Raw genomic sequence first — 19,146 nt, forward strand, 5'->3', positions numbered from 1 at the left:
TACTGGGAGTCAAGTGTTTCAGTATATTTGAACTAATTGCATGACATTTGAAATTCGTTTGAACTTGACTTTTGAAGGAGTTCAATCTTCATCTCAGCATATCAGGAGCGCCACACGCCCCTTTCCAGTGATCTCATGACCCCCCATGTTCTACCAATCCGTCTCCTGACTTCATAGAAAGAGTCACCAGAGACATGAATGTTACTGCTGAGGTAAGTGATCTTAGTTTTTATCCAGGACACTTGCAAGCCCAGACACTCAGACTCCTCGCTCAGTCTCTCGAGAGCCCTGATCAAAGCCTCTGTTGACTCTGCGAAGATCACAGCATCATTGGCAAAGTCAAGATCAGTGAATCATTCTTTACCAGCAGATGCCCCAGAGCCGCTGGACCCCACGACCCTGCCCAACACCAAGTCCATACAAGTATTGAACAGAGTAGGAGCAAGAACACACCCCTGACTCCAGCTGTGCGATATGACAATATATATCAGATGATGAAATAAAAACATCTATTGTTTCATATTATGCGCTATCATTTATTTTGCGGTGTCACGAAATACACTGTTTACGGCAACATTTTTTCCATCATTAGGATGACAGTTTTGCAAGGATATATGCCACCACATGGGATGTGGCACTTGTATGGAAGTTTGTAGTAGACTTGGATTATTTGTAACCCACAAAAGACAATCCACAAATATGTATATTTTTAACATAAATCATATCCACAAAAATAGAGAGTGATTTGTACACGTGAAGTGTGCTTAGCACATTTGTGGATCACGTCCTGTCTTTGCGGATCTAGTTACATTTGTGACTCCTCTCCTATTGATTTGCGGATTTTTGTCCCGTTCGTACCGTTACGGAGCCTGGATGAGGTCTGGGTGGGAAAATATTTTTATATAAATCTAACTTTACCGCAGCGTTGAAGCTAAGGTTTAAACTCGAACCTGCTTTCTGGAATATTTCAGTATAGATCTGCATGTGCCCACATATATAGATCATCATGTATACACCATCAAGCGAGAATACCAGGGAGGTATACCAGAAAGTGGGTTTGGGTCTAAACCTTAACTATGACACCACAGTAAAGTTAGCTTTATATTCAGCTTTCTAGCTATAATGTCTTTGAACAAAAGCAAGCAACACCACTTGGTTTTCCAAATTTCTTTATGGGTGAATTTTAGTTAATATTTCAATGTTTGTGAGTGCACTTCACCCTCAATAGCCCTGCTGTCTTGTGTACTGTCACTGACGGTGAATGAACACACTACAATTAATAAAATAAATTTAAAAACACATTTCTGAAAGTTGCATAGTGTATATTATCCCCCATAGTTTAATGCTTAAAGCACACATAACTGCACATGTCTGTATCATTTACGTTTATATGGAGGGCTAAGAGTGCCAAAAATAAATAAATAAATACACCAATAATTAATTAATTAAATGTGCCATGAATTGTTTAAAATGGGAAATATAAAGATAAATTATTATTTAAATTTGTCATGAATTAATTAAAATGGGAAATAAAAATATCCTTAATTAAATGTGCCATGAATTATCTACCATTAGAAATAAAATCATTATTAATTAATTACATGTGTCATTTACAATTATTTCACTATTTATTTAATTTTGGCACTTTCACCACATCATGAATTGATTTTATCTGTCACTGCGGGTCGTCAACCGAGAGTGACATCTGATTGGTTACCCTGTACAGCAAGTCAAAACAAATAGATCCCAGATAATGGATCGGTACGGGACCCGTCAACATACTCCGAGACAATAGATGACAGTATTTGTTTTTACATTGCTACCTATAATAATCAAGAAGAAGAAGAATTTCGCAACGGCCTTAATTGAGCGATATAGGTAGGGGTGTCACTACCGAAAATGTTACATCTACCGAAAATGTAACTTCCGCTACTACGCATGCGCACGCTTGCGACTTCTTTATGGCATCGCGTCACATTTCATCGTTTGTTGATTTTTGGTGATAATGTCGACAGAGAGGAAAGAGAATTAACAGGATAATGATGGAGTCCTTCGACTTTAAATGATTTTATTTCGCATTAGGCCTTTAATGCCAAATGTGCTTCAGAAGGAGCGACGTAAAATACAGGGTATGGCCATCAATTTTACAGTCAAAGGTGACATTACTTTAATGTTACCCAGTTCGATGTGCTGTGAAGTTACTTAAACTAAGCCTGCTTTTTTTTCTATTTAGTCATTTCTTTTTTTAATTGTATCAGTGTAATTACTACACACTCGTGTCAGTTATGGCAGCTGTGTCTTGTGGTGCTAAATGAAGCAAATTATATTTGTTTCTGACAGACGACCGATTGTTTTATCTTGGGCCAAACCGCACAACTTAAACATTGTTTATGTTCTGCAAATAAAAGTCCTTAACTGTTATTTTGGAGTGACTTTTTTTTTTTTTTTAGAAAATGCTGTACATATATCACAGCCCCTTGATAAGCAATATGGGTACACGAGATTGATATATACCCCAATTTTATTACAATTTCTAAAGAAAAGGCATCTATTCAGCAATACCATTGGGAAAAACCTTATGTAAGATTACTGTCAGGCACTAATAGCAACGCGCACACAGATGCAAATATTACAATCGGCAAAGCAATATGGTTTAAATACCACAATAAAGTGACGGCTGAACTACAAATATAAACATCAATGACCCATCTCACAATACATGACCAATGAGTGATGATACACGACATCCATGCCCTGAATCACGGTCTGCCGCAAAATGTGAATACATGCGCAGTATTGGGCCTGGTCCATGATTGGTAGCGCCATGTTGGAAATGACACAGCTTCAGACCAAAACAATCGGCTGCACAAGATCCAGATAGATCATTGTTTGTCCCGCCTACTGACTTTGATGGGTCACACTGACAGATAAAATCATAAAATTAATTCATGATGTGGTGAAAGTGCCAAAATTAAATAAATAGTGAAATAATTATAAATGACACATGTAATTAATTAATAATGATTTTATTTCTAATGGTAGATAATAATTCATGGCACATTTAATTAACAATATTTTTATTTCCCATTTTAAATAATTCATGACACATTTAAGTAATAGTTTCTCTTTATATTTCCCATTTTAAACAATTCATGGCACATTTAATTAATTAATTATTGGTGTATTTATTTATTTAATTTTGGCACTCTTAGCCCTCCATACGTTTATACTCATTAGTCCATTAATTCTATCTTTTGTACTTTAAATGGTAGGGATGTAACAATACACTCAACTCACGATTTGATACGATCCACAATTCTGAGTTCAGGATACGATTTTCTCTCTTTTTTTTTTTTAGCAGAATGAGCTGCAGACCAATTTATTCAAAATATTCCTTTGTCTTTCTAAACTCTGCAAAACGTGTCCCCTTCTTAACAGTGCAACTGGAATTGAGTAAAATACTGTTTTAAACAAATCCCAAATCAAAATAAGTAAATAAAAAATTCTTCAAATAAACTAAGGCTTGCATGTGCAGCTTTTTAGCGTGTTTTGCCCTTTTAATAATCTTTGCTCAGCTCACTGTGGTGCCGGTGGACATGCTGAAGCATGTTCATTGTGCTATTTGTGTATGTTATCAGTCTTTTCACGGGGATCAATAAAGTATCGGTTATTATTTTACAATGTTTGCATGCAGTTTTTGTCTTGTCTGTGCTCTTCTCGCGGTTTTCGTTTGTGATTACCGGTGTTCCGGGCAATTCAGTTTCCCTATGTTTCCCCTGTCTATCAGGAAATAATGTTTCCCCTAATATTAAAGCAAAGAGGTATGTGAAATTTCTGAAAATCACTCAAGTACATTATTACATGTGAATACTGTATTGTTATTAGTTCCAAGGCCCAGAGTTGCTGTATACCTGTTTTAACAGGGGGGAACCAAATATCCTGGATGTCAGGAAATAATGTTTCTCCTAATATTTAGGCAAATATGTATGTGAGATGTCTGAAAATCACTCAGGTACATTGTTACATGTGAATACAGTAGATCGTCACGCATAATATAATCTTATAAGCAATACTATACCGTTTTCATCAAGAAATATCTCTATCCAGCGAATTAAATACTTTCATTTATTATCTGTAAAAACAAAAAACATGTGATGTTTTAAAATATATGGCTTTTTTTTTTTACCTCAAGAGCTTTGTAAAAAGACATGAAAACAACAGCGAAACCGTGTACAAATCAGCGCGCGACAGGGGAAACAAAGGGAAACCGAATTGGCCGGAACACCTGTTACACCGCCGATTTAAGATCGCTTCCATCCATCCATCCATTTTCTGAAACCGCTTAATCCCAACTGAGGTCGTGGGGGGGGGGGGATTGGAGCCTATCACGGGAACAATGGGCGCAGTCGGCAACACACCACAGGGCGCACACAACTACAGGGCCAATTTATTTTAGACTCACCAATCAACCTACCCTGCACGGTTTGCACAGCACTCCCTCGCTCGGCTTTAAATTAATGGCAAAAGTTGAACCACGCGCGCATGTGCGCTCGCGAGCTGAAAACACATCCTCTCTACGCGCTCGCGTCTGCACAGCACTCACTCACTCTACAGGTTGAATTTTGACACTTTGGAGTCAGGAACAGTGGCTAATATCTCCGCTCCTTTGATTGGTTTTTTAAAATATTGACTACGATTGGCTATTTGCTTTGGTAGAAGATGAAGATAATTTGTCACTGACTGCGGTTAAGTTAGACTCATATTCGATATTCAGATTATTTTTTGTCTGTAATAGTTAGTAATTATTATATTGCATCCACTTAAAGTGCAATGGGGCAACAACTAAGGGGTTAATAGCTCTAAAACAAAATGGGACAGCCATGTCCTATGGAGTGTGCTTTCATCAGTGGACTCTGGGGGATAATGCGCACAATCCTTGGATTTTCAAGATCACTTTAAATCCACTGATGAAAGCACACTCCATAGGACATGGCTGTCCCATTTTGTTTTAGAGCTATTAGCCCCTTAGTTGTTGCCCCATTGCACTTTAAGTGGATGCAATATAATAATAACTGTCACAGACAAAAAAATAATCTGAATATCGAATATGAGTCTAACTTAACCGCGGTCAGTGACCAGATATCTGCATCTTCTACCAAAGCAAATAGCCAATCGTAGTCAATATTTTAAAAAAACCAATCAAAGGAGCGGAGATATTAGCCACTGTTCCCGCCTCCAAAGTGTCAAAATTCATTCTGTCGAGCGAGTGAGTGCTGTGCAGACGCAAGCGCGTAGGTACTGTAGGGTCCAGCGAACGCGAGCGCGTAGAGAGTATGTTTCAGCTCGCGAGCGCACATTGGCACTAATTTAACGCCAAGCGAGCGAGTGCTGTGCAAACGCGAGCGCGTAGAGAGCATTGATTTTCTGCTCGCGCGTGGTTTTTATGCGCGCGAGTTTTTGCACTAATTTAACGCCTTACGCTGACCACTGCGCCACCGTACCGCCTGGCGGTGCGTTCTCAATTTCAAATTTGCTCGCCATCTCGCGTTCGGTCAAAACAAAAAACTGACGTATGACGTTGACTTGAATACGCAGTGACATCTGATGTCGAACTGACATCGTAGAATCAAATGTAATATTACACCAGTTTTTCTGTTAAAGTACTGTGAAGTACTCCTAAAGTAGCAATTTATTTTCCACCTCAGATGGTTTAAATCGTCAGACATTTACATAGATTTTTAACCGATTCGCGATTCATCGTTACATGCCTATTAAATGGACAGTACTGTTATTAGTAATGGAAAAGTACTGTGAGGTTAAAGGGACACAGTACAGTTATTATTAACTGAAAAGTATTGCAAGGAAACACAAAACTATTGCGAGAGAACTCAAAACTATTAAAAAAAATAATTTCCCACCCAGACTTAAGCTGCAGTATACAGAGCCCCTTATATGTAGAAAAAAAAATCGCTAATTCATAACCCACAAATATGTATTTTTATTTGTGTTGTGTAAAGTCATATCCACAAAAATACAGTGATTTGTACATGTGGAAAGGGTTTTGTATATTTGTGGATCACTTCCCGTCTATTTGTGGATTGGGTTGCATTTGTAACTTTGCTCCTTTTTACTTGTGGATTTTTGTCTACAAATTCCATCCGCAGCTGATCTGTAGAAAAAGTCCATAAATCCATGGTGCAGCAGTGATATATCGTTATCGAGATATGAGATGACTTATATTAGGATTTTGGTCATATCACACCTCCATACTCCTGGTGAACCGCAGAATCAACTGAGAAGAACGCAGAGATTCTCCTTCCACTCTGTACAGCACTCATAGTACTGATGTTCAAGTCAGCCATGACATCCAGCAACATCGGGGTAATCCCGGAAAGTCTCAAGATGTCCCACAGGGCAGCTTAATCAACTGAGTGAAATGCTTTATGAAAATTGACAAAGGCTGCAAAGAACCTTTGCTGATATTCATGTTTGCGCTCAGTGAGAACCCTTAATGCCAGGATGCGGTTGTTCGTAGACGTCTTAGGCATAAAACCAGACTGGTCCGGTCACTGTTAGGTGAGCAGGTGATCACGGATCCTGTTAAGGATGACCCTAGCAAGGACCTTACCCGGCACTGAGAGCAGTGTTATCCCCCTGTAGTAGCCACAATCCAGGCGATGACCCTTCCCTTTCCAGATAGGGTCAAGAAATTTTTCCAGTCAGTTGAGATGACACCCGTCTCCCAAATGGAAGCAAAATTTGCCTGTAATGCCAGGAGGACAACCTTACCACCAGTCTGGAGATGCTCACCCCGGATACCACAGATCCCTGTGGCCTTCCTTACCCCCAGCTGGTTCACCACCTATGCAATCTCAGTGAGATTGGGTGGTTCACAGCTGATCGGAGGATCTGCCTCAAGAACTGAGGACCTAGAGATGTCCAAAGTCCTAGCTGAAGTATGAGCTTTAAACAGCTGCTCAAAGTAGCTGGCCCAGTGGGTCACAACTAGTTTCATCTGTAAGGACCGTTCCATCTCTTGTCCTGACCTCGACTCTCCAAGGAACAGATTCAGATATATGTAATGCTTCGATTCCTCTGTAAGCAGCCTGTGGATCACTAGAAAACAGATGATGTGTCACCTGGTCACCTTCCTCTAACAAACGCCTCCTTATCTGCCCACAGAGCCCTTACAGCCATCCTCCTCCGTTCCTGGTACAGACTGGAGTTGCCACCAAGTCATGTGCTGTGACTCCTTTTGATAATATCCTGGGTGCCCTGCGAGATGAAACATTCTCTTCTGGGACCACCGGCAACACCAACATAACCAACCCTCAGCCATCTTCAGGGTCTTGTTAGAGAAGGTTTCTTACATCACATTAGAGTCAGCAGGCTCATTCAAGCCTGCAAGTTCCTCACACAAACTGTGTGCAAATTCATCAGTAACAGCCTGATCCTGAAGTTTGGCCAAGTCCAGCCTCATTCTTCTAGTAGGTGGTAGCCTACTGGATCTAAGCTGAATCTTCAAAGTAACAACAGATATGTGGCCAGAATTCAGAAACTGGGAATTTCTCTAGACCCTGCAGTTCTGATGAAACCTCCAGTGTCTGCCTACGAGTATGTGATCGATCTCCTTCGCCACACCACCAGCATTGGAGTACCAAGTCCAACAATGCGGCTCAGGGAGTTGGAACCAGGATCCACTTTTGCAAAATCAAGGAACATGGAGGCACTTTCACGCCAGTCACTTGATCCATGGGGCCAGACACAATCCTCATAGCCAGCTAGTTATCTCTGGCTTTAGAATGTTGCTTCTGCCCTCTACCTGGCTGATTTTTGGTCATTGCCTGTGTCTCCTGCTTCACCTTGTTCTTGTGTACTGTGGTGAAATTTTGAGCCTGGAAGCAACCTGCCGCTCAGTGTAGCCTTCTGCCAGCAGAACCAGGATTAAACAAGGATTTAACAATGCAGATTCTTAAAAATATTGTATATTGTATATCCAGTGCTCTCTTAATTTTTTTCTAGAACTGTACATAACTCACTAAAGGTGATGATACACAGGGTACCTTTTTGATCAATGTTGCCAGGCCATTGCCATTAAGGTGAGACAAAAGGCAACTCCTCTGGATCTGGATGATGGCAAATAGTTTCCTACTGCTGATTACTGTTTTTCAGATAGAAATGTGTTGCCCAATATCAATGGGAAAGTGCCCGAGCAATACTGGTCAGCAACCTTGCCCTCAACATTGCTTCAAAAGTTGCCTCGTATTGTCAGCCTAAAGGAAAGGGAAAATCCGGAATAGCAAAATAGCCCCCTTTTATATAAAATTTAAAGTTTTTCTTTCACAGTAGCCTTTGGTTGTTGGTTTTCATCAGTAACATCAGTACCATCAGTTTATTCATAGCTTGGTGTTCAGCTTACCCACATTGCTCAATAGTTGCTCACCCTTCTCCAACTTTATTTAATGGTTGGTTTGTATTCATCCTCTTTAGCATATTCTCTAGTTTTCCCTGATTTGAGGTGCTGATGCAGTGGCTCATAAGAACACTGCAGTGGCTGGCATCAGACAGTGGGCAGCCTTCAGCTTCAGTGGGGAATCCCCATCTGTTCCAGTCTGCTAATTCATCTTGGTTATTTCTCACAAAAAATGTCATTGTTCTTAAAGGATCCGTATTCATACATAAGAATTGTCTTGCTGCTTTTATTCAAAGTGATGTACAAGTGAGCCAAATAACACATTACAAACACGGTTGTCAAGGAGTCAACACAAGTGCAGCTAGACTGAGCTTCCTAAGAATGTTCAGGTACAAGTGTAAGCAGTATTGGAACAGGGGCTGCACAAATCTTCCAAACAAAGCAAGAAACTAATAATACAAATATTCAAATGCACTATTTGCACTGAGGGAACATGGGGTGGTATCAGGCTAGTAGGGGTATTCCTGGAACAGATGGGTCCTGAGGCTCTTCTTGAAGATGATGTGATTTGGCAGTTCATTTCACTATTGGGGAACCAGACATGGGAAGCGTCTGGGATGAGACTTTTGTGTTGATTTACTGATTCATCATTTTCATGGGTTTCAGCTCTTGAATCATTGTAATTACATTTGGTTTCATATAGTTTTTCAAAGGGAAAGGGACTTGTGCCCACGAGGTGCCAAGATAGATAACCACTGGCATTCATTTGTTGAGGACTTGAGGGTCCTTGATAGCTTTTTTGGTACCCGAGCAAAAATGGATGTAGTTGAGGGCTTTCACAGATGTACAGCTAGGGCAAAGGGACCCCCTCTGATCAGTAGGTCTGTGTCAGCACCTGTGCTTTAAGGTAAAGTAGTTTTTGCTTGTATAAGGCACATTTGTCGTCCCACACGTAATTCCTTGTGTGTCGTGAGTGGGATCAGTTTTTATATCCTGATTCATTTGTGTGTGCTGAAGAAGTAGACGAATTGTGGGGTGGACACCATAGTACAGAACAGGCTGTGTTTCCATCTGTCTTTTCACCCATTGTGGCATTTACAATGGGCTGTATTGTCCAAGTAGGTTTAGACTGTTTGCCATTGAAGACTGTTGTAACATGTGCTGGGCAGTAAAAATCTGGCAGTTAAATATGCTGAAAATGATGCATTCCTTGTGAGTTTTGAAACGGTCCTTAAGTGCCTGGCACTTGTAGCAGGCACAAATAGAATAAAGCCCATGCTGTAAATGCTGAGGCTTTGCAGCTTGATGGCGGCTTTACTGTTGCTCTGATCTCTGGAGGCCAGGCTTGGACTGCCCTGCTCCACTTCTGTGAAGGCTGAGCTGCTTGCTCAGGCTACATGGCTGCTGGGAAGAGGTGTTGTTGTGGCCAACAGGTAAGCCCTTCCTGTATTCTGTGTGGATCCCAATGCCCCAGTGCAGTGACGGGGACACTGTGCTTTAAAAATGGTGCCGTCCTTCGGATGAGACATAAAACCGAGATCCTGATTCTCTGAGGTCATAAAATATCCCTGGGCATCCTTTGAAAGAGTAGGGGGTGGTACCCTGATGCCCTGGCTAACATTGCCCACTGTGGCCCTATCAATTCTGACCACCTAATCATACCCTATATCAATTATATATATATATATATATATATATATATATAAAATTCATCCTCATTTGCACAACAGGTCACTTTGCACTTTAAGCTCTTTTTACACTATTTTTCTCAAGTATGCTCTTTTGTACTTGTAATTTAATTTAACCTGGCATTTGTGAGTGGACAGCAAAGTAAGAATTTCATTGTACTGAGAAATACTACTTTTCTGTACATATGATAATAAACGCTTTGAATCTTGAATCTTGAATCTTAATTCTTTCCGGCACTTTCACCTCCTTAGGTACAGTGTGGTGAGGGCCCTGGGACAGAATGGCTGCTGTCACATCATCCAGGTGGATGCTACACAGTGGTGGTTGAAATGGCGATGGATGGGTATTAAACGGGCCACAGTATTAAACGGGCCCTGGGGCCGAATTATTAAATACTGTACTATCGATAAACCTCGACATTATCAGGTCTGCTATCGGTGATGGAGAAATTAAGAGAAAAGATTTCCTATTTATTATTGCTACGTAACAGTTCACTTGCCCATTTAATCTCACCAGCTTCGTTTCTGATTGCATTTTTGCTATTCTTAATACTGAAGACAGATCTCTCTTGGAGCCTGTGTGTGAGGGGAGGGGCACGGGGAGCGCTCTCACGCGCAGCAGCGTGCAGCACACCCACAAGCCCGTGCTTTTAGTGAAGATGGAGCTGGGAACTAAACGTTCAAAAGTATGGTAACATTTCACTAGAGTCGATGTTGACAGTGCCCATTGTCACAAGTGCAAGTCCTTTGCTTGCAAGGGCGGAAACACAATCAATCCGTCTATATGCATTCGGAGAAATGCAGTTTTCGACTGCCAAGGTCGTAGTTTATCTGTCTTTGCCGCAGGTATGTTATGAATGCTAGCAGCCTGAAACCCACACTAGGGATTAACTAAACTATACGAACATGGATTAATGATTAAAAGTAACCACTGGCCAGCTGATATACGTGCGTTCATAAATTCAGTCTGTCAGTGATCGTTGCATATGCTCGAAAAATACATATAATCTGAAAATGTAGTCTGTCGTCTTTAAAATCTCACAGATAATACAATAAATCAGGTTTTTTATGAAATACATACAAATCACAACATGCTCCTTATGTATTTTTCGAGCATATGCAACAAGCACTTACGATGATAACAAAATTAGTTTCACGCATTTAAAACATTTTCGGTGCCGGCGCCTTAGCCGCCTCCAGGGGGTTTGATAACAAATAGGAGCTAAGCTAAATAAAACTAAATAGGCTAAGTATCGGACGTGGATCGATCACATAGGGCCGATACCCAGTCCGTCAGATTAGGTATGGATAGGTACACCTCTGTGTATCCATAATAGTGATTTTCAAAACAATGCATTTAGCTGCTCAAGAATGTTAATCTATATAATGTAAGTATGAGGAAAATAAAGCAATGTTAATTATGTTCTTTTTTTTTCCTAACAAAAATTACCCATTAAAGCACCGGACCGATAAGAGGTATCGATAAAAGTAGTAGTACCGTTAAAATCTTAACAGTACTCATCCCTATATTTATACAATATAAATATAGCATGTATTCATTCATAGATGCTGTGTGCCTTTGTGTGTTTATATTTATAAATGAAACTTGTTGCTTTCACTATATCTTTCACAGCTTAAAAATGATGTTTTTGGTGAATGTAGAGGTGTAGCTGCAGATTACTGCCCGCAGATGGTGCTGTTCCTCCTGAAATTCTGAATGTAGTGCGGTGTTGAGTATCCTTCCACCAACTGTCACTATGATACGATGATATGAAATTGGATTGTCTAAAACGGACACGTTAACTAAGTTCCTGGAGCTGAGGTGTTATCTCGCCTTGAGTGTATGTTCGGTAAATTTTAGTTGAAAAATTTGAAGCTAAGCTTAGATTTTTAACTTCTGGTATTATTATCGGCATATATGACATAATGTAGTGACTGATCTTGTAGTGCAAACTATTTATTGGCACAAAAAACTGAAAGTGCTCCCTTTTTAGGTTTTATGAACAAAAGAAAAGGAGAACATATTGTTTGGTTACTAAGCAGAAATGAATTGGTCTCACAAACACACAATGAGCTGAGCACCAAAAGGCCATATCTCAGCAATAGCCTATAATGACTTTTCACGGGAAAGATATTGACAACCATGTCTGATCTGAAGCAGCATCTTTTGCTGGTTTCCAGCCATTTCACAAGCAGCACTCGTGAAGTAAATGTGAAAATAGTCCATCAACATGAGCAATTCCTGGATGCAGGGTTGCTTTGGTGTCAGGAGGTGCTTGTTTTTGTGAACGAGTTCTGACAATTTTGGAATGGCAGATTTATGAATGTGTTTGTTCTCCTTGGCAGGTCTCAGATATTTTAGATGTTATTTTCAGTCATGCTCAATTTTCTATGGCGTGGATTGGTTTTTCTTGATGAATAATGTAATATGTTTAGTTTTGGTATATGGTGCTTTGTATATTTTGTTGCTCTGGTGCCTGATGACCAGTTGCTGTGGCATGCTTAAATTGGGTAACATTTAGCTTACTGGCTGACATGCATCGAGCATCTAAGGTTACTTTTGTTGGTTGCTGTCACCTTTGTCTTGCATATACGTGGAAGACTGTTTTAGCTGAATTTCAGGGTGTTAATTTTTTGTTTAGTTTAAGTCCAAGGTAGCCTTGGATGTCGGAGATCCATGCTGAGTTTTGAGCTGTTTAAAATGACAGTATCTTAGAGCAGGTAAAAGGTACACCCAAATGGGTTCCTCAATGGAGCAATGAAACTGCTTGGTCTAAAACCATTAATGATATTAAAACAGTAAAAGGTACTTTCATTGATGCTTAAATATATAGGAGGTTAACAAGAAATAGGAGCAATCTTTTTACAGACTGCTGAAAACTAAAAAAGTAAGTATCAGACGTGGATTGATCACATAGGGCCGATACCCAGTCATTCAGATTAGGTATGGATAGGTACACCTCTGTGTGTGATCTATAGTAGTGATTTTCAAAATAATGCATTTAGCTGCTCAAGAATGTTAATCTATATAATGTAAGTATGAGGAAAATAAAGCAATGTTAATTATGTTCTTCTTTTTTCCTAACAAAAATTACCCATTAAAGTACCGGACCGATAAGAGGTATCGATAAAAGTAGTAGTACCGTTAAAATCTTAACAGTACCCATCCCTAGAAGTGGCTTCCCATTGGTTCCGTAAAGCGCTTTGGGTGTTTTAAAAAAGCATTTATTCATTCATAGATGCTGTGTGCCTTTGTGTGTTTATATTTATAAATGAAACTTGTTGCTTTCACTATATCTTTCACAGCTTAAAAATGATGTTTTTGGTGAATGTAGAGGTGTAGCTGCAGATTGCTGCCCGCAGATGGTGCTGTTCCTCCTGAAATTCTGAATGTAGTGCGGTGTTGAGTATCCTTCCACCAACTGTCACTATGATACGATGATATGAATTGGATTTTGTCTAAAACGGACATGTTAGTTCCTGGAGTTGAGATGTTATCTCGCCTTGAGTGTATGTTCGGTACTGTATACTTATTTTCATTCCTAGAAATGAAATACTATGTTTCTCTTCCTTACTTTCCCCATTTCTGTCAGAGAAAACTCCTCAGTGTTAGCTGAGGCTGTCTTAAATTTTAGTTGAAAAATTTGAAGCTAAACTTAGATTTTTAACTTCTGGTATTATTGTTATCGGCATATATGACAATGTAGTGATGGTGTCAGGAGGTGTTTGTTTTTGTGAATGAGTTCTGATCAATTTGCAATGGCAGTTTTATGAATGTGTTTGTTCTCCTTGGCAGGTCTCAGATTTTTCAGATATTTTCAATTATACTCAATTCTGTATAACGTGGAGCTTCAGGTTTTTCTTGTTAAATAATGTGACATGTTTCAGTTTTGCTGTTTGGTATGTTTTGTTGCTCTGGTGTCTGATGACCAGCTGCTGTGGCATGCCTGAGATGGGCAACATTTGGTTTACTGGCTGATATGCATTGAGCAAAGGTTACTTTTGTTGGTTGCTGTTACTGCTGGAAGGTATACCGGTTCATACCGAAAAATTCATATCATAACAATAAAAATGGTTTTCTTATACCGCAGTACCGGTTTAAATAGCCTACACAACGTTCAGAAAGTGGTGCAGCTGGAAATTGTTTAAGGGGTGACCTTTTTCACTGCTGCACCGCCAAAAATGTACTGCGAAAGATCAGAAAGTAAAGATATAGCTGACGCTGGGGTTGAAAATAATGAGACACAGGGTTTGTCAAAAATCGATTCTCAGATACTAATCGATATAAAAAATTAGTATCTGATTAGATACTTATTTCCAGCCTCTTTGCAAACAGTGCTACAAAGTTGTGGCGACAAAGTGAAGTAGGACGTCAAGCCTGGCGAAGCATCTTAAAGACCGACAACCCGGTCATTATGAGAAAAATTCGCATTCCAGCAACACTGAACTATTAAACACTTATCAAAAATGTTAACTTGACCGGCGCGCACCTTAACATTAGCCATTTATCTATAAGCAGTTAGCCAACAAACACATTAGCCGTATGTTATCATTAAGGTAGCAGATAGGCACTGTGGCTAATAATACAATAATGTAGTTAATGTGGGAACATGTAAAACAAAAATGTGTCCTGTAAAATCCTGTAAAATGTGGTAAACGCCCAGTCATACTTTAAAAAAAAATACCGTTGTGTACCGTGAAACCGATATCCATCCATCCATCCATTTCCTCCCGCTTATCCGAGGTCGGGTCGCGGGGGCAGCAGTCTCAGCAGGGAAACCCAGACTTCCCTCTCCCCGGCCACTTCATCCAGCTCCTCTGGGGGGATCCCGAGGCGTTCCCAGGCCAGCCGAGAGACATAGTCCCTCCAGCGTGTCCTGGGTCTTCCCCGGGGCCTCCTCCCAGTGGGACATGCCCGGAACACCTCACCAGGGAGGCGCCCAGGAGGCATCCTAATCAGATGCCCGAGCCACCTCATCTGACTCCTCTCAATGCGGAGGAGCAGCGGCTCTACTCTGAGTCCCTCCCGAATGACCGAGCTCCTCACCCTATCTCTAAGGGAGAGCCCAGCCACCCTGCGGAGGAAACTCATTTCGGCCGCTTGCACTCGCGATCTCGTTCTTTCGGTCACTACCCACAGCTCGTGACCATAGGTGAGGGTAGGAACGTAGATCGACTGGTAAATCGAGAGCTTCGCCTTTTGGCTCAGCTCCTTCTTCACCATGACAGACCGATGCAGCGCCCGCATCACTGCGGACGCCGCACCGATCCGCCTGTCGACCTCCCGCTCCATCGTCCCCCCACTCGTGAACAAGACCCCGAGATACTTAAACTCCTCCACTTGGGGAAGGATCCCATCCCCGACCCGGAGAGAGCATTCTACCCTTTTCCGGCTGAGGACCATGGTCTCGGATTTGGAGGTGCTGATTCTCATCCCAGCCGCTTCACACTCGGCTGCGAACTGTCCCAGCGAGAGCCGAAGGTCACGGTCTGATGAAGCCAACAGGACCACATCATCTGCAAAAAGCAGAGACCTAATCCTGAGGTCACCAAACCGGACACCCTCAACGCCCTGGCTGCGCCTAGAAATTCTGTCCATAAAAGTTATGAACAGAATCGGTGACAAAGGACAGCCCTGACGGAGTCCAACCCTCACCGGAAACAAGTCCGACTTATTGCCGCTCATGCGGACCAGACTCTGGCACCGGTCATACAGGGACCGAACAGCCCTTAAAAGGAAGCCCGGCACCCCATACTCCCGGAGCACCCCCCACAGGACTCCCCGAGGGACACGGTCGAATGCCTTCTCCAAGTCCACAAAACACATGTAGACTGGTTGGGCAAACTCCCATGAACCCTCCAGAACCCTGCGGAGAGTATAGAGCTGGTCCACTGTTCCACGGCCGGGGCGAAAACCACACTGCTCCTCCTGAATCCGAGGTTCGACAATCCGGCGGACCCTCCTCTCCAGAACCCCCGAATAGACCTTACCAGGGAGGCTGAGGAGTGTGATCCCCCTATAGTTGGAGCACACCCTCTGGTCCCCCTTCTTGAAGAGGGGGACCACCACCCCGGTCTGCCAGTCCAGAGGCACTGCCCCCGATGTCCACGCGATGCTGCAGATGCGTGTCAACCAAGACAGCCCTACAACATCCAGAGCCTTCAGGAACTCTGGGCGGATCTCATCCACCCCCGGGGCTCGGCCACCGAGGAGCTTTTTAACCACCTCAGCGACCTCCGCCCCCGAGATAGGGGAGTCCACACCCAAGTCCTCATACTCTGCTTCCACATCGGAAGGCGTGTCGGTGGGATTGAGGAGGTCTTCGAAGTATTCCTTCCACCGACCCAAAACGTCCCGGGTTGAGGTCAGCAGCACCCCATCCCCACCATAAACAGTGTTGATGTTGCACCGCTTTCCCACCCGGAGCCGCCGGATGGTGGACCAGAATCGCCTCGAAGCCGTCCGGAAGTCGTTTTCCATGGCCTCACCGAACTCCTCCCAAACCCGAGTTTTTGCCTCAGCGACCGCCGAAGCCGCATCCCGCTTGGCCTGCCGGTACCCGTCAGCTGCCTCTGGAGTCCCACAGGCTAAATAGGCCCGATAGGACTCCTTCTTCAGCTTGACGGCATCCCTCACCACTGGTGTCCACCAGCGGGTTCGCGGATTGCCGCCGCGACAGGCACCGACTACCTTACGGCCACAGCTCCGGTCAGCCGCCTCCACAATGGAGGCACGGAACATGGCCCATTCGGACTCAATGTCCCCCGCCTCCCCCGGGACATGGGAAAAGTTCTGCCGGAGGTAGGAGTTGAAACTCCTCCTTACAGGGGATTCAGCCAGACGTTCCCAGCAGACCCTCACTATACGCTTGGGCCTGCCAGGCCTGGCCGGCTTCCTCCCCCACCAGCGGAGCCAACCCACCACCAGGTAGTGATCAGTTGACAGCTCCGCCCCTCTCTTCACCCGAGTGTCCAAGACATGCGGCCGCAAGTCCGACGACACGACTACAAAGTCGATCATCGAACTGCGGCCTAGGGTGTCCTGGTGCCAAGTGCACATATGAACACCCTTATGCCCGAACATGGTGTTCATTATGGACAATCCGTGACGAGCACAGAAGTCCAACAACAGAACACCACTCGGGTTCAGATCGGGGGGGCCGTTCCTCCCAATCACGCCACTCCAGGTCTCACTGTCATTGCCCACGTGAGCATTGAAGTCCCCTAGCAGAACAAGAGAGTCCCCAGAAGGAATGCTCTCCAACACCCCTTCCAGAGACTCTAAAAAGGGTGGGTACTCTGAACTGCCGCTCGGCGCATAAGCGCAAACAACAGTCAGAACCCGTCCCCCCACCCGAAGGCGAAGGGAGGCTACCCTCTTGTCCACCGCGGTAAACCCCAATGTACAGGCGCCCAGCCAGGGGGCAATAAGTATGCCCACCCCCGCTCGGCGCCTCTCCCCGCAGGCAACTCCAGAGTGGAAAAGGGTCCAACCCCCTTCAAGGAGACTGGTTCCAGAGCCCAAGCCGTGCGTCGAGGTGAGCCCGACTATATCTAGCCGGAATTTCACAACCTCGCGCACCAGCTCAGGCTCCTTCCCCATCAGAGAGGTGACATTCCATGTCCCAAGAGCTAGCTTCTGTAGCCGAGGATCGGACCGCCAAGGTCCCCGCCTTTGGCCACTGCCCAGCTCACAATGCACCCGACCCCTATGGCCCTTCCTACGGGTGGTGAGCCCATTGGAAGGGGGACCCACGTGCCTTGTTCGGGCTGTGCCCGACCAGGCCCCATGGGTATAGGCCTGGCCACCAGGCGCTCGCCATCGGGCCCCAACCCCAGGCCTGGCTCCAGGGGGGGGCCCCGGTGACCCGCGTCCGGGCAAGGGAAAACGTGTTTCCATAATTTTTTCCATCATATGGGGTCTTTTGAGCCGAACTTCGTCTGGTTCCTCACCCCGGACCTGTTTGCCTTGGGTGACCCTACCAGGGGCATAAAGCCCCGGGCAACTTAGCTCCTGGGATCACTGGAACACGCAAACCCCTCCACCACGATAAGGTGTCGGCTCCAGGAGGGGGAAACCGATATAACTTTGAAAAATACCGTGATAGAAATTTTTGGTCATACCGCGCAGCTCTAGTTGCTATCAGCTTTGTCTTGCGTATATGTGGAAGACTGTTTTGCCTGAATTTCAGGGTGTGTCTGAGATCCATGCTGCAAAACTGTTTAAAATGACAGTGCAGGAAAAAGGTACACCCAGATGGGTTACTGGATGGCTCAATGAAACTCTTTGGTCTAAAACCATTAATGATATTAAGACACTGCAGTTGTGACCTGCTAGGCCAGCTACTTTGACCAATTGTTTAAAGCTGATCCTCTGCCTAGGACGTTGGACATCTCTGGGTCCAAAGTTCTGGAGGCTGATCCTCCAATCAGCTGTGAACCACCCAGTCTCACTGAGATTGCATGGGTGGTGCATCAGCTGGGGGTAGGGAAGGCCGCAGGGGTCTGTGGTATCCGGTGGTGGAAAGGCTGTACTCCTGGTATTGTAGGCAATCTTTGCTTCCATTTGGGAGTCAGGCGTCATCCCAACTGACAGGACTTGTGATCCTTATCTGGAAAGGGAAGCGTGATCACCTTGGATTGGATTGGGGATTGTGGCTGCTACTGGCGGGGGGATACGTAACACTGCTCTCAGTGCCAGGTAAGGTCCTCAGTGTTTCCCCTGCCATCATATTAGGGGGGCGCCCTGCCCCCCCCAATGGCACCTCCCGCCTCTCTTGAAGGTCAAGTTAATTTTATTTTATTTTATTTTCCACATAGCGCCAGATCACAACAGAAGTCATTTTAGGTTACTTCTCCTATAGAACAGCTCTATATATTGTCCTTTTATTAAACAAACTAAATAGCCTTATGCTATTTATCTTATTTACACAACAGCTTGTCATTTTTGTCTGTACATGGTCGCGTGTTTACAATTCTCCTCCGCTGTCTGGTGGAGTTCCGCCCCGATGCGCGCACTGACACATGCGCACACACACGGGTGAG

General features: G+C 43.7%; 1 protein-coding gene across 3 annotated transcripts in view; it reads left to right on the plus strand.

Annotated features, from left to right (window-relative positions):
- mapkapk2a (MAPK activated protein kinase 2a) overlaps window positions 1-19,146 on the plus strand; it is a 75,381-nt gene that overhangs the window by 40,250 nt on the left and 15,985 nt on the right. Inside the window, exon 1 of one of the 3 annotated variants that reach the window (XM_023832356.2) lies at window positions 13,533-13,620. The exons of the other annotated variants lie outside the window; for them this stretch is intronic. The gene's annotated coding sequence lies outside the window, so the exon portion shown is untranslated. Of the gene's footprint in view, window positions 1-13,532; window positions 13,621-19,146 lie in introns of those variants that run through there. 3 annotated transcript variants of the gene reach the window in all.

This window comes from Paramormyrops kingsleyae, chromosome 8 (genome assembly GCF_048594095.1).
Source record: "Paramormyrops kingsleyae isolate MSU_618 chromosome 8, PKINGS_0.4, whole genome shotgun sequence".
Taxonomy (NCBI): domain Eukaryota; kingdom Metazoa; phylum Chordata; class Actinopteri; order Osteoglossiformes; family Mormyridae; genus Paramormyrops; species Paramormyrops kingsleyae.